The following is an 11,618-nucleotide window of genomic DNA, read 5'->3' as shown; positions in this document are numbered from 1 at the left end:
TATTTTGGGGCAATTATCTGATGATTTTAGAGAGAAGTGAGAGTGTTCTAGAGAGAGAAAGTAGATGAAGTGTCTTGTTCATCAAATTCTTGTCCAAGCCTTGAAATCCAAAAAGAAATCCCTCAAGTTCTTCATCAAAGATATAAGGTTTCATACCCTTATTTTCAATTGCGGGATTTGGATTAAAAGTAGATCATAAAAAGTATGATTCTTGGGTGTGAGAATATTATGTATACATGTATGGATTTATTATGGAAATATGAGTATGAATCAAGTATTGGAACTCATGGTATAGTGATTGGAAGCCATAAATTCTCAATTTAAATGAATGCCCATTGTAGAAATTGAAAAGTGATTATTTGATGGAATTTTGTTGGTTGGGTGAAAATGGTTGGTCACACATGTGATGTTAGGATTATAAGTTGTTAAAGAATGATGGTGGGATGAATTGTTGGTTGGTAGTTGGAAGAACTAATTCTATGGTTAAGAAATGTATAAATGTATGCCCACTAGGTGTTTGGTAAATTGTCTAAATGGCCTAAACTATGAAATTGGTTACTAATGTTGGTTCCATTGGATGTTGATATTGTAGATTGAAGTTGATTAGTATAGTAGATCGTTGTAGTATCATTAAGGGGTGAATTTCAGTTTTGGATTGTTGGCATTGAATTGAGGAGACAAGAAGGCATTCAGAGGTGGATACGCGCGGAATGGAATTTTCTGAGTATTGATTAGCTTGCTCGACGTTGGACTCATCTTGTTGAGGTAAGTAATACTTCTAAACTTGGAACTGAGGGTATGAACCCTAAATATATGTGTTATGTGATTTGGTTGGAGGTGACGCACATGCTAGATGACGGGCGTGTGGGCGTGCACCGTTGAAATTATGACGTAATTGATTTCGTGGAATTTTATAGTAAACTAATCTTGGCAGTTTCCTTGTATTGTCATATGTTAAAGGAATTTGAGCTGAGAATCATGTTAAAATCATGCTGAGGATATATGCCAGTATTATTGAGACCCATAGATGTCATATTGTTGTTGAATTTATTTAAATTGAAATTTGAAACTGAGTCATGTTCATTCATTTATATCATATCTCAGTCTCTATTCTTATTTATTGATACATCATATCATCATTCTTGGGTGTGAGAATATTATGTATACATGTATGGATTTATTATGGAAATATGAGTATGAATAAGTATTGGAACTCATGGTATAGTGATTGGAAGCCATAAATTCTCAATTTAAATGAATGCCCATTGTAGAAATTGAAAAGTGATTATTTGATGGAATTTTGTTGGTTGGGTAAAAATGGTTGGTCACACATGTGATGTTAGGATTATAAGTTGTTAAAAAATAATGGTGGGATGAATTGTTGGTTGGTAGTTGGAAGAACTAATTCTATAGTTAAGAAATGTATAAATGTATGCCCACTAGGTGTTTGGTAAATTGTCTAAATGGTCTAAACTTTGAAATTGGTTACTAATGTTGGTTCTATTGGATGTTGATATTGCAGATTGAAGTTGATTAGTATAGTAGATCGTTGTAGTATCATTAAGGGGTGGATTTCAGTTTTGGATTGTTGGCATTGAATTGAGGAGACAAGAAGACATTCAGAGGTGGATACGCGCGGAATGGAATTTCCTGAGTATTGATTAGCTTGCTCGACGTTGGGTTCGTCTTGTTGAGGTAATTAACACTTCTAAACTTGGAGCTGAGGGTATGAAACTTGAATATATGTATTATGTAATTTGGTTGGAGGTGACGCACATGCTAGATGACGGGTGTGTGGGCGTGCACCGTTGAAATTATGACGTAATTGATTTCGTGGAATTTTATAGTAAACTAATCTTGGCATTTTCCTTGTATTGTCATATGTTAAAGGAATTTGATCTGAGAATCATGCTAAAATCATGTTGAAGATATATGCCAGTATTATTCAGACCCATAGATGTCATATTGTTGTTGAATTCATTTAAATTTAAATTTGAAACTCAGTCATGTTCATTCATTTATATCATATCTCAGTCTCTATTCTTATTTATTGATACATCATATCATCATTTTTGGGCTAATTTTCATGACATTTTCGAGCCCGAGAGACTGGAGAGATTGATGACTGAGTGAGGTCAAGGGCCTGATGGTGAGGATGTTTATGGAATCGGACTGTACGCCGCAACATGTTTTATTGATTTATGCCATGATTGGCTTGTTATAGCGCTTGGGCTGAAAGAGCCCCTCCGGAGTCTGTACACACCCCCAGTGAGCACATGTATCTACTGAGTGTGAGTGTCGGGTGCGAGTGCCGAGTGATTTAGGAGGATTGAGTGACTGTGAGGCATGAGTGACTGTGAGGATTGAGTGATTGGGAGGACTGAGTGACTGAGAGAATTGAGCGACTAGGAGGGCTGAGTGAATTGATACTCTGAGAGTATGCATATGGTTTTATCACTATGTTGTATTGCATTGGTATGCACATTGACATGCAGGCATGGAGATGTACTTTTCTCATGCCATTTGAAAATGAAATTTTCTATTGTGGAAGAAAGTTTTTTTTTGGAAAAAATCACAGTTTTCAGACTTACTCATATTTTGGTGATTTCAGTGAAGCAAATTGAGTTTTACTATTATATTTGAAAATAAAATATTTATTTTTTCGGAACTGTGAACGAGCTGAACATTTTATTATTGAGTTATTCTCTGTGTTGCCACAATTTTATTGTTATGAGATGTTACTGGATATGGGTGTAGACTCTGACCTTGGTACAGGCTCGTCACTACTTTCAACCTAAGGTTAGGTTTGTTACTTATTGAGTACATGGGGTCGGTTGTACTCATACTACACTTCTACACCTTGCGTGCAGAGTTTGGATGCTGATGTTGTTGTGCATGGCGGGATCTAGCATTGAAGATGTACCTGCTATCCAGTCACAGCTGCCTCTTGTTCTTGGTAGCTTTAGAATAATTAATCCGTTCATGTATATTTCAAACAGATGATGTATTTTATTTTATACCAGCTTTGTAAATTCAAATCTTATAAACTCATGATTTGTACTACCAGTCCTTGGGAAGTGTATTACAGTCAGTTAAATATTAATTGAATCGGATTATTGTTATTTGGCTTACCTAGCGGGTGAGGTTAGGTGTCATCACGGCTAGTTGGATTTTGGGTCGTGACACTGCTTATGCTTCCCCTAAAAATTGTTTCCTTCTAAAAACTTGACCAAACACTTTAACTTTGAGGGTGTGGGGTGGGTGAGGGTGAGGGTGGGGAAGGTAGAAAGAGTTTTGGAAAATATTTTCCCTTCTCTTGATAAGAAAATTATTTTCCTCCAATTGGAGGAAAATGAGTTCATAAGGAAAATATTTTCTAAAATATTTAAGCCAACAAAACATGAGAAAATTGGAAAACATTTGCCGAAAAATATTTTCCTTCGTACCAAACACACCCTTTATCACAGTAACTTTTGCAGGTCATTTTTTTTTATCTCAAAGTTATTTCATGGTCTTCTGTGTGATTTTTCATGTTGGCTTCATCATTGGGCGTTTCTATTTTTAAACCTTTTTAGAGGGTGTTTGGCTAAGCTTATAAACTAGTCAAACTGGCTTATAAGCACTTTTTGGCTTATTTACGCGTTTGGTAAATACCCAAAATGCTTATAAGCCAAGTGCTTATAAGCTAAAATCAGCCATAAGTCATAAGTTGGTCACCCCCAACTTATGACTTTTTAGCTTATAAGCACTTTTAGTTTGACCAAGGCTTATATTAGTTTATCCTTAATAATATTTTCTAATTCACAAAATATTTTTTTCAAAATAAATTTTTTAACTTTCTTTTCATTCCATATTCATTGTTCATCTTTTTCTTTACAAAGAAACTTTTTAATTTATAACCTTTTGTAAAGGTTTTAAGGATATTTTAGTCATTTTAATAAAAGAACAATTTATCATCACTTTTCTACCAAACACATTAACTGCTTATTATCAGTTTCAGCACGTCTATCCAAACACGTAAATGCTTATTTAAAAAATCAGATTCAGCACTTAAAAATACTTTTCAGTACTTTAAGCTTATCAACTATTTACAATCAGCTAATCCAAACGGGCTCATAATCCTAAAACTTCTGACTCTATTATGACTTTTCATTTTGTGTATGAGACCACACAATTAGTTAATGGAGAGAGTAGTAAGAATAAAAAGAAAAAAAATCGGAAAACACACACATGAAAAAATTATCTCTACCCAATAGGTATATTCATTAGGTCTTAAGAATAAGCGATGAAACTACTATTTTACACTTCTTTATTTATTTTATAACTAATACTAATGTTTTGAGAATATACTACAAAATCTTCCTTGTTTTACATCTTACAGATATGTTTTTAAAATATTTTTGTTATTTTAAAAAATATATATTAATTGATATGGGATACACAGTTACACACATGACCATAAGCTTATTTTCTTAAAAAGTATAATACTATTTTGTAATAAGGAACTTTTAAAATGAATTTCCCATATATTAGTCACATTAATAGTGGAGTCAAAAAATTAATAGTGGCACGGATCTGTCCTATTTGTCATTCACCCAATATTCCAAGTATATGTAACAAACCAGCGGGACACATCAGCAATACCCAGGCGCTTACAAGAGAGAGAGACAATTACCAGAGCACCTGGACCAATATGAGGTTCCTGATCCAAAAGGAATATTACCACTGCCAAATCTGTTAGAGAAGGATAAGAATATCTTGAGCTCATGATAGTATATAAGGAAGAGCATAGGCAGAATAGAGCATGAAAGAAGTTGCCTTTTATTTTCCTTAGCTCATTTGAACAATCTGGACCCTCCCTTTTCTTGTTTTTGTTTGTTATCCTATGTTCTTTCCTAAGTTGAGAATTACTGGTATTGTAATTTCTCCATATAGTTGAATATTAATTTTACTTTGTTCCATTTGGTGTTTTCATTGTCCTTCCGCTACCAATGGGTGAAGGTGATCAAAATACCCGCTTGAAATCTTTAGCCGAAGCCGTTCAACAGCTACAGGCAGATTCAGCTTCTCAAAAAAAGGAAGTTCCATTAACATAGCCCTTCAGCAGATTGTTTCTCAGTTGGCTGCGCAGAATAACCCTTCGCCGGCGCCGGCAACGACCACACTAAGTTCCCCTTCTTCCATACTCGGACCTTCTTCTACACCTCTTCCTCAAAACCTTTTCACTCCTTCACACTCTTCTTTCTTCTCTATCCCCACGTTTACCCAACCAAACACACAACAGATACTCCCGATGGCTCAACAACAGTTCCTCCCTTCTAGCCGTGATAAACCAGCCACTACAGTGTTATAATTCTGTATTGCTGTAATAAACAATTAAATTTTTTGAAAAAACAAAATAGAAAGTTAGTAATACTCGTTTAACAAAATAGATTCTGAAAAACAAAAAACAGTATAGGAATAAATCGAGCCCACTGAATACACAGTGTGTCCTTAAGGAAATTATTCCCCTCAAGTATCCGAGGTACTGGAATATATCCTCCCAGGATAGAACGATTTAACTCAACAGTGTATTGGTACTAAAAACTCTGATGAACTGCGAACCACTCAATGGTCGTAAAACACACTGGAAAATATTGTGTAGAAGAAGAAGAAGAAGAAGAAGAAGAAGCAGCTCAGAAAATTTCGTAAGGAAAGATTCTAGGATTCAAACTCTATTTATAGAGTTGCTGGCATTGTTTCTGAAAAGGTTTGCAACCTTTCAGAAACAACCATGGCTGTTGGAAAAGGGGTGTTTGAAATATTGCGGAAAAAAAGTATTTAAAATAATCCGGAAAAGAAAACGGGCCTGACTGAACCGGGTCGCGGGTCATGGGTTATTCCAGATTGAATTTTTCGTTAATTATTTAATTAATTAATTAAATAATTGAAAGGAATTTTGTCCAAAAAGATTAATCAATCAATCGATCTTTGACCAAATCCGAATCCGAATGCCGAAGCCGAGCCGAGCGAGCGACGACGACGACGGCGCGAGGCTTGCCTTTTTCTTAACTCTTTAAGAGCTAGAAGAAGAGCAATTATATATATACCCATCAAAAGCCTTTTCTTCCTCCGATATGGGATAATGTCCCTTTCCCAAGGAAAACTCAAATATTTTATTTTTCCTCCATTTCTCATTCACCCTCTTTAAGCTACACAAGCTTAAAATCCCAACAATCCCCCACATGAATGGGGAATGGCTATAAAATAAAGGAATGCACGGACGCGTGTGTGTTTTACATGCAAGAATTAATTGCATCTGGATAAGTAGGTTTCCCTTTGAACTTTCCGTAGTGAACTTATATCGGATATACTCGGTCAATCGATAGATTTGATATCTTTGAACCGTCAAGCTTTGTTGTATACCTAGACAACATAAGTCACACGATCAATCATTAACCATCTATGGTTCTCACGGTTGTGTTCGTTTCAGCCATGAACACCGCCTAGTTTCATGAGTGCTTAGAGAATGGGCCTTTACTTTCATTCCCCTTGAAGCGACTTACACTTCACACTCACATAGGTGATTTCTAAACGTGTAATCCTATAGACACACTATCTGGTCATATCCTTCCAGACTTAGCAAACCATTAAAAAACCTTTAAGCTTTGTTGACTCATCAAAAAGTCTTAATGCTTTACCTCGATTTCTGAACATTGTCTTCATCACGAGAATGGGTTGAGTTATTTGACAATGTTGAACCGTCATTCATAACTTTGTTTGATCTCTTTGAACCTAGCTCGTGGGATCTCCAATCTGCTAGGTAGAGTTACCGTCATGATGACTTGTCCTAGACCTTAACCCCATTCCCTTTGATGATCTTTCAACTGCCTCTCTAGATAGGCCTTTTGTAAGTGGATCTGACATGTTATCTCTTGACTTTATGTAGTCAATTATGATAACACCGCTAGAGAGTATTTGTCTAACGGTATTGTGTCTCCGTCGTATATGACGAGATTTTCCGTTATACATAACGCTCCCTGCCTTGCCTATTGCCGCTTGACTATCACAATGTATACAAATATATGCCAAAGGTTTGGGCCAAAATGGAATATCTTCCAAGAAATTCCGGAGCCATTCAGCTTCTTCACCGGCCTTATCTAAAGCTATGAATTCAGATTCCATTGTAAAACGGGCGATGCACGTTTGTTTGGATGATTTTCAAGACAGTGCTCCACCCCCAATTGTGAAAACATATCCACTCGTGGATTTAACTTCAGATGATCCAGTGATCCAATTTGCATCACTATATCCCTCGATCACGGAGGGATATTTGTTATAATGCAAAGCGTAATTTTGGGTATGTTTGAGATATCCCAAAACTCGTTTCATTGCCATCCAATGTATGTGATTGGGATTACTTGTAAAACGACTCAGTTTACTAATAGCACATGCTATATCTGGTCGTGTACAATTCATGATATACATCAAACTTCCCAATACTCTTGCATAATCCAATTGTGAGTCACTTTCACCTTCATTCTTTTGAAGTGCATAACTCACGTCAATTGGAGTCTTGAAAATTTTGAAATCCAAATACTTGAACTTGTCAAGTACCTTTTCAATGTAGTGAGACTGTGATAATGCTAGACCTTGTGGAGTCTTATGAATTCTGATTCCTAATATCACATCAGCAACTCCTAAGTCTTTCATATCGAATTTGCTAGCCAACATGCGCTTAGTAGCATTTATATCTACCATGTTTTTGCTCATTACCAACATGTCATCAACATATAAATAAACAATGACTTCATGACCTGGAGTGTTTTTAATGTAAACACATTTGTCGCACTCGTTAATTTTAAATCCACTTGCCAACATTGTTTGGTCAAATTTGGCATGCCATTGTTTGGGTGCTTGTTTAAGTCCATAAAGCGACTTAACAAGTTTGCACACTTTCTTTTCTTTACCAGTTACCACAAAACCCTCAGGTTGTTCCATGTAAATCTCTTCCTCTAATTCTCCATTTAAGAAAGCTGTTTTAACATCCATTTGATGGATTTCAAGACCATACACAACCGCTAGTGCCACTAACACCCTAATAGATGTTATCCTCGTTACTGGCGAGTAAGTGTCAAAGTAATCAAGGCCTTCTTTTTGTCTATAACCTTTGACAACAAGTCTTGCCTTATATTTGTCAATAGTTCCATCAGCTTTCACTTTCCGTTTAAAGATCCATTTCGAACCTAAAGGCTTATTTCCCGGAAGAAGATTTACCAATTCCCATGTATGGTTATCCAAAATTGATTGAATCTCACTATTGACTGCCTCTTTCCAAAACGCTGAATCAGAAGATGACATAGTTGCTTTAAAAGTTTGAGGCTCATTTTCAAGCAAGAATGTCACAAAATTTGGTCCAAAGGAAGTAGATGTCCTTTGACATTTGCTACACCTTGGATCTTCTATACTTGGAGTATTTTCCTTTGGTTCTTCCGAGGTCGTTTAGGTCTTTCACTTAACGACTTACATTCAGTTTTATACGGATAGATGCTTTCAAAGAATTCAGCATTATCTGATTCCATTACAGTATTAATGTGAATTTCGGGATTATCGGATTTATGAACCAAAAACCGACATGCTTTACTGTTTGTAGCATATCCAATGAAAATGCAATCAATAGTTTTTGGTCCGATTTTAACCCTTTTAGGTAAAGGAACTGGTACCTTTTCTAGACACCCCCACACTTTGAAATATTTCAAGTTGGGTTTTCTTCCTTTCCATTTTTCATATGGAATAGATTGCGTTTTGCTGTGGGGTACTCTGTTGAGTATTCGGTTAACTGTAAGGATAGCTTCGCCCAACAAACTCTGCGGTAATCCGGAACTTATTAATAAAGAATTCATCATTTCCTTTAATGTCCGATTTTTCCTTTCCGTAATTCCATTGGATTGAGGTGTGTAAGGTGCAGTAGTTTGATGGATAATTCCATATTCCGAACATATTTCTGCAAATGGAAATTCATATTCTTCACCCCTATCACTTCTAATCATTTTAATCTTTTTATTCAATTGATTCTCCACTTCATTCTTGTATTACTTAAATGCTTCAATTGCTTCATCCTTACTATTAAGAAAATAAACATAACAATATCGAGTGCAGTCGTCAATAAAAGTAATAAAATACTTTTTCCCACCTCGAGATGGTGTCGACTTCATATCACAAATGTCAGTATGAATTAAGTATAAAGGATTTGAATTCCTTTCAATAGACTTATAAGGATGTTTTACAAACTTAGACTCAACACATATTTGATATTTTAATTTATTATACTCGAATTTAGGCAACACTTCTAAATTAATTAACTTTCGCAAGGTTTTGTAATCGACATGTCCTAAACGAATATGCCATAAATCATTTGACTCCAATAAATAAGAAGAAGCTGCAATTTTATTCATACTGTCAACAACCATTATATTTAGTTTGAAGAGGCCCTCTGTGAGGTAGCCCTTTCCAACATACATTTCATTCTTGCTTACAACAACTTTATCAGAAACAAATACACATTTGAATTCATTCTTAACAAGCAAAGAAGTAGAAACTAAATTCTTCTTAATAGTAGGAACATGAAGAATGTTGTTGAGCGTTTACACCTTGCCGGAAGTCATCTTCAGGAATATCTTCCCATAACCTTCAATCTTGGCTGTTGCAGTATTTTCCATGGAAAGATCTTCTTTGGGACCAACAGTAGAGTAAGTCGCAAATGCTTCCTTGACATCACAAACATGTCGAGTGGCTCCAGAGTCAATCCACCACTCCTTCGGATTTCTAACTAGGTTGCATTCCGAAAGCATTGCACACAGATTATCAATGTCATCATTCTACTCCACTATGTTGGCCTGTCCCTTCTTCTTATACTTTTTCGGGAGACGACAATTAGGGGCTTTGTGACCGATTTTTCCACAATTGTAGCAGCTGTCCTTGAATTTCTTTTTTTGTTCTGCTCCTTAGTCTGTCCAGAAGACCTCTTTCTCTTCTTACTTTTTGGAGCAGTCTCCTCAACGATATTAGCTCCCATGATACGTTGAATTTCCACGAGACTTCTTATCGGCTGTTTTGTTGTCTTCCTCAATCTTGAGACAAATCACAAGATCTTCCAACTTCATTTCTTTGTGCTTGTGCTTAAGATAGTTCTTGAAATCTCTCCACGAAGGAGACAATTTTTCAATCATTGCAGCCACTTGAAATGCTTCATTCACGACCATACCTTCAGCAATAAGGTCATGAAAAATAAGTTGAAACTCCTGAACTTGGGTTCAACAGTTTTACTGTCTATCATTTTATAGTCTAGAAACTTGGCAACCACGAACTTCTTCAAGCATGCTTCTTCAGTCTTGTACTTCTTCTCAAGTGCGTCCCATAATTCTTTCGAAGTATTCATCGCACTGTACACATTGTACAAGTCATCCTCTAAAGCGCTTAAGATATAGCATTTGCAAAGAAAATCTTCCTGCTTCCACACCTCAACAATCATGAATTTCTCATTGTCCGGCATGTCCGCAGCAGGCACTGGAGGTTCTTCACTAGTGAATTTCTGCATACCAAGTGTGGTAAGCTAGAAGAACATCCTTTGCTGCCATCCTTTGAAGTTGGCTCCGAAAAATTTCCCCGGTTTCTCTGCCGGTGGAACAACAGTCTGGCTTGACGAGGCTATCGTCGTTGCCGCAATAGTCGCAGAAGAATTTCCGTTATCAATTGTCATTTCTTACTGTAATCAACAGAAGAGTTCAATTAATGGCAAAATCAGAACAGTAAACAATACTGTTATTAACAAAAATAATATGTATAATAAATAAAACCGAAGTTTTTATATACTGTTTCACAGAAAAACGATGAAGTTTTTATGTTCTTCAAATCGTTTTACGAATTTCAATACTCTGATGAAGTTTTTATATCTTCAAATCAGAATAGTAAAATTCAGAAGGAGTAGAAAATCACACATATTTTAATCTCCACAAACAAAATACAGAATTTTAAAAAATAATTCCTTAAGAATGTTATAATTCTGTATTGCTGTAATAAACAATTAAACTTTTTGAAAAAATAAAATAGAAAGTTAGTAATACTCGTTTAACAAAATAGATTCTGAAAAACAAAAAATCAGTATAGGAATAAATTGAGCCCACTGAATATACAGTGTGTCCTTAAGAAAATTATTCCCCTCAAGTACCCAAGGTACTGGAATATATTCTCCCAGGATAGAACGACTTAACTCACTAGTGTATTGGTACCAAAAACTCTGATGAACTGCGAACCACTCAATGGTCGTAAAACACATTGAAAAATATTGTGCAGAAGAAGAAGAAGAAGAAGAAGAAGAAGAAGAAGAAGCTCAGAAAATTTCGTAAGGAAAGATTCTGGGATTCAAACTCTATTTATAGAGTTGCTGGCATTGTTTCTGAAAAGGTTTGCAACCTTTCAGAAACAATCAATCGATCTTTGACCAAATCCAAATCCAAATTCAAATCCGAAGCCGAGCGAGTGACGACGACGACGGCGCGAGGCTTGCCTTTTTCTTAACTCTTTAAGAGCTAGAAGAAGAGCAATTATATATATATATCCATCAAAAGCCTTTTCTTCCT

At 35.8% G+C, this 11,618-nt stretch overlaps 1 long non-coding RNA gene across 1 annotated transcript; it reads left to right on the top strand.

The window, feature by feature from the left end:
- Positions 1 to 551: 551 nt before the first annotated feature.
- Positions 552 to 3,131, top strand: LOC138910677 (uncharacterized). The gene is made up of 3 exons (XR_011415824.1): positions 552 to 765; positions 1,523 to 1,695; positions 2,871 to 3,131. It is a non-coding gene; the product is annotated as an uncharacterized lncRNA (long non-coding RNA).
- The last annotated feature ends 8,487 nt before the right edge of the window (positions 3,132 to 11,618 follow it).

Source organism: Nicotiana tomentosiformis, chromosome 4 (assembly GCF_000390325.3).
Source record: "Nicotiana tomentosiformis chromosome 4, ASM39032v3, whole genome shotgun sequence".
NCBI lineage: Eukaryota > Viridiplantae > Streptophyta > Magnoliopsida > Solanales > Solanaceae > Nicotiana > Nicotiana tomentosiformis.
Note: the sequence above shows the minus strand (reverse complement) of the source record. Positions and strands in the feature narration are given on the sequence as shown.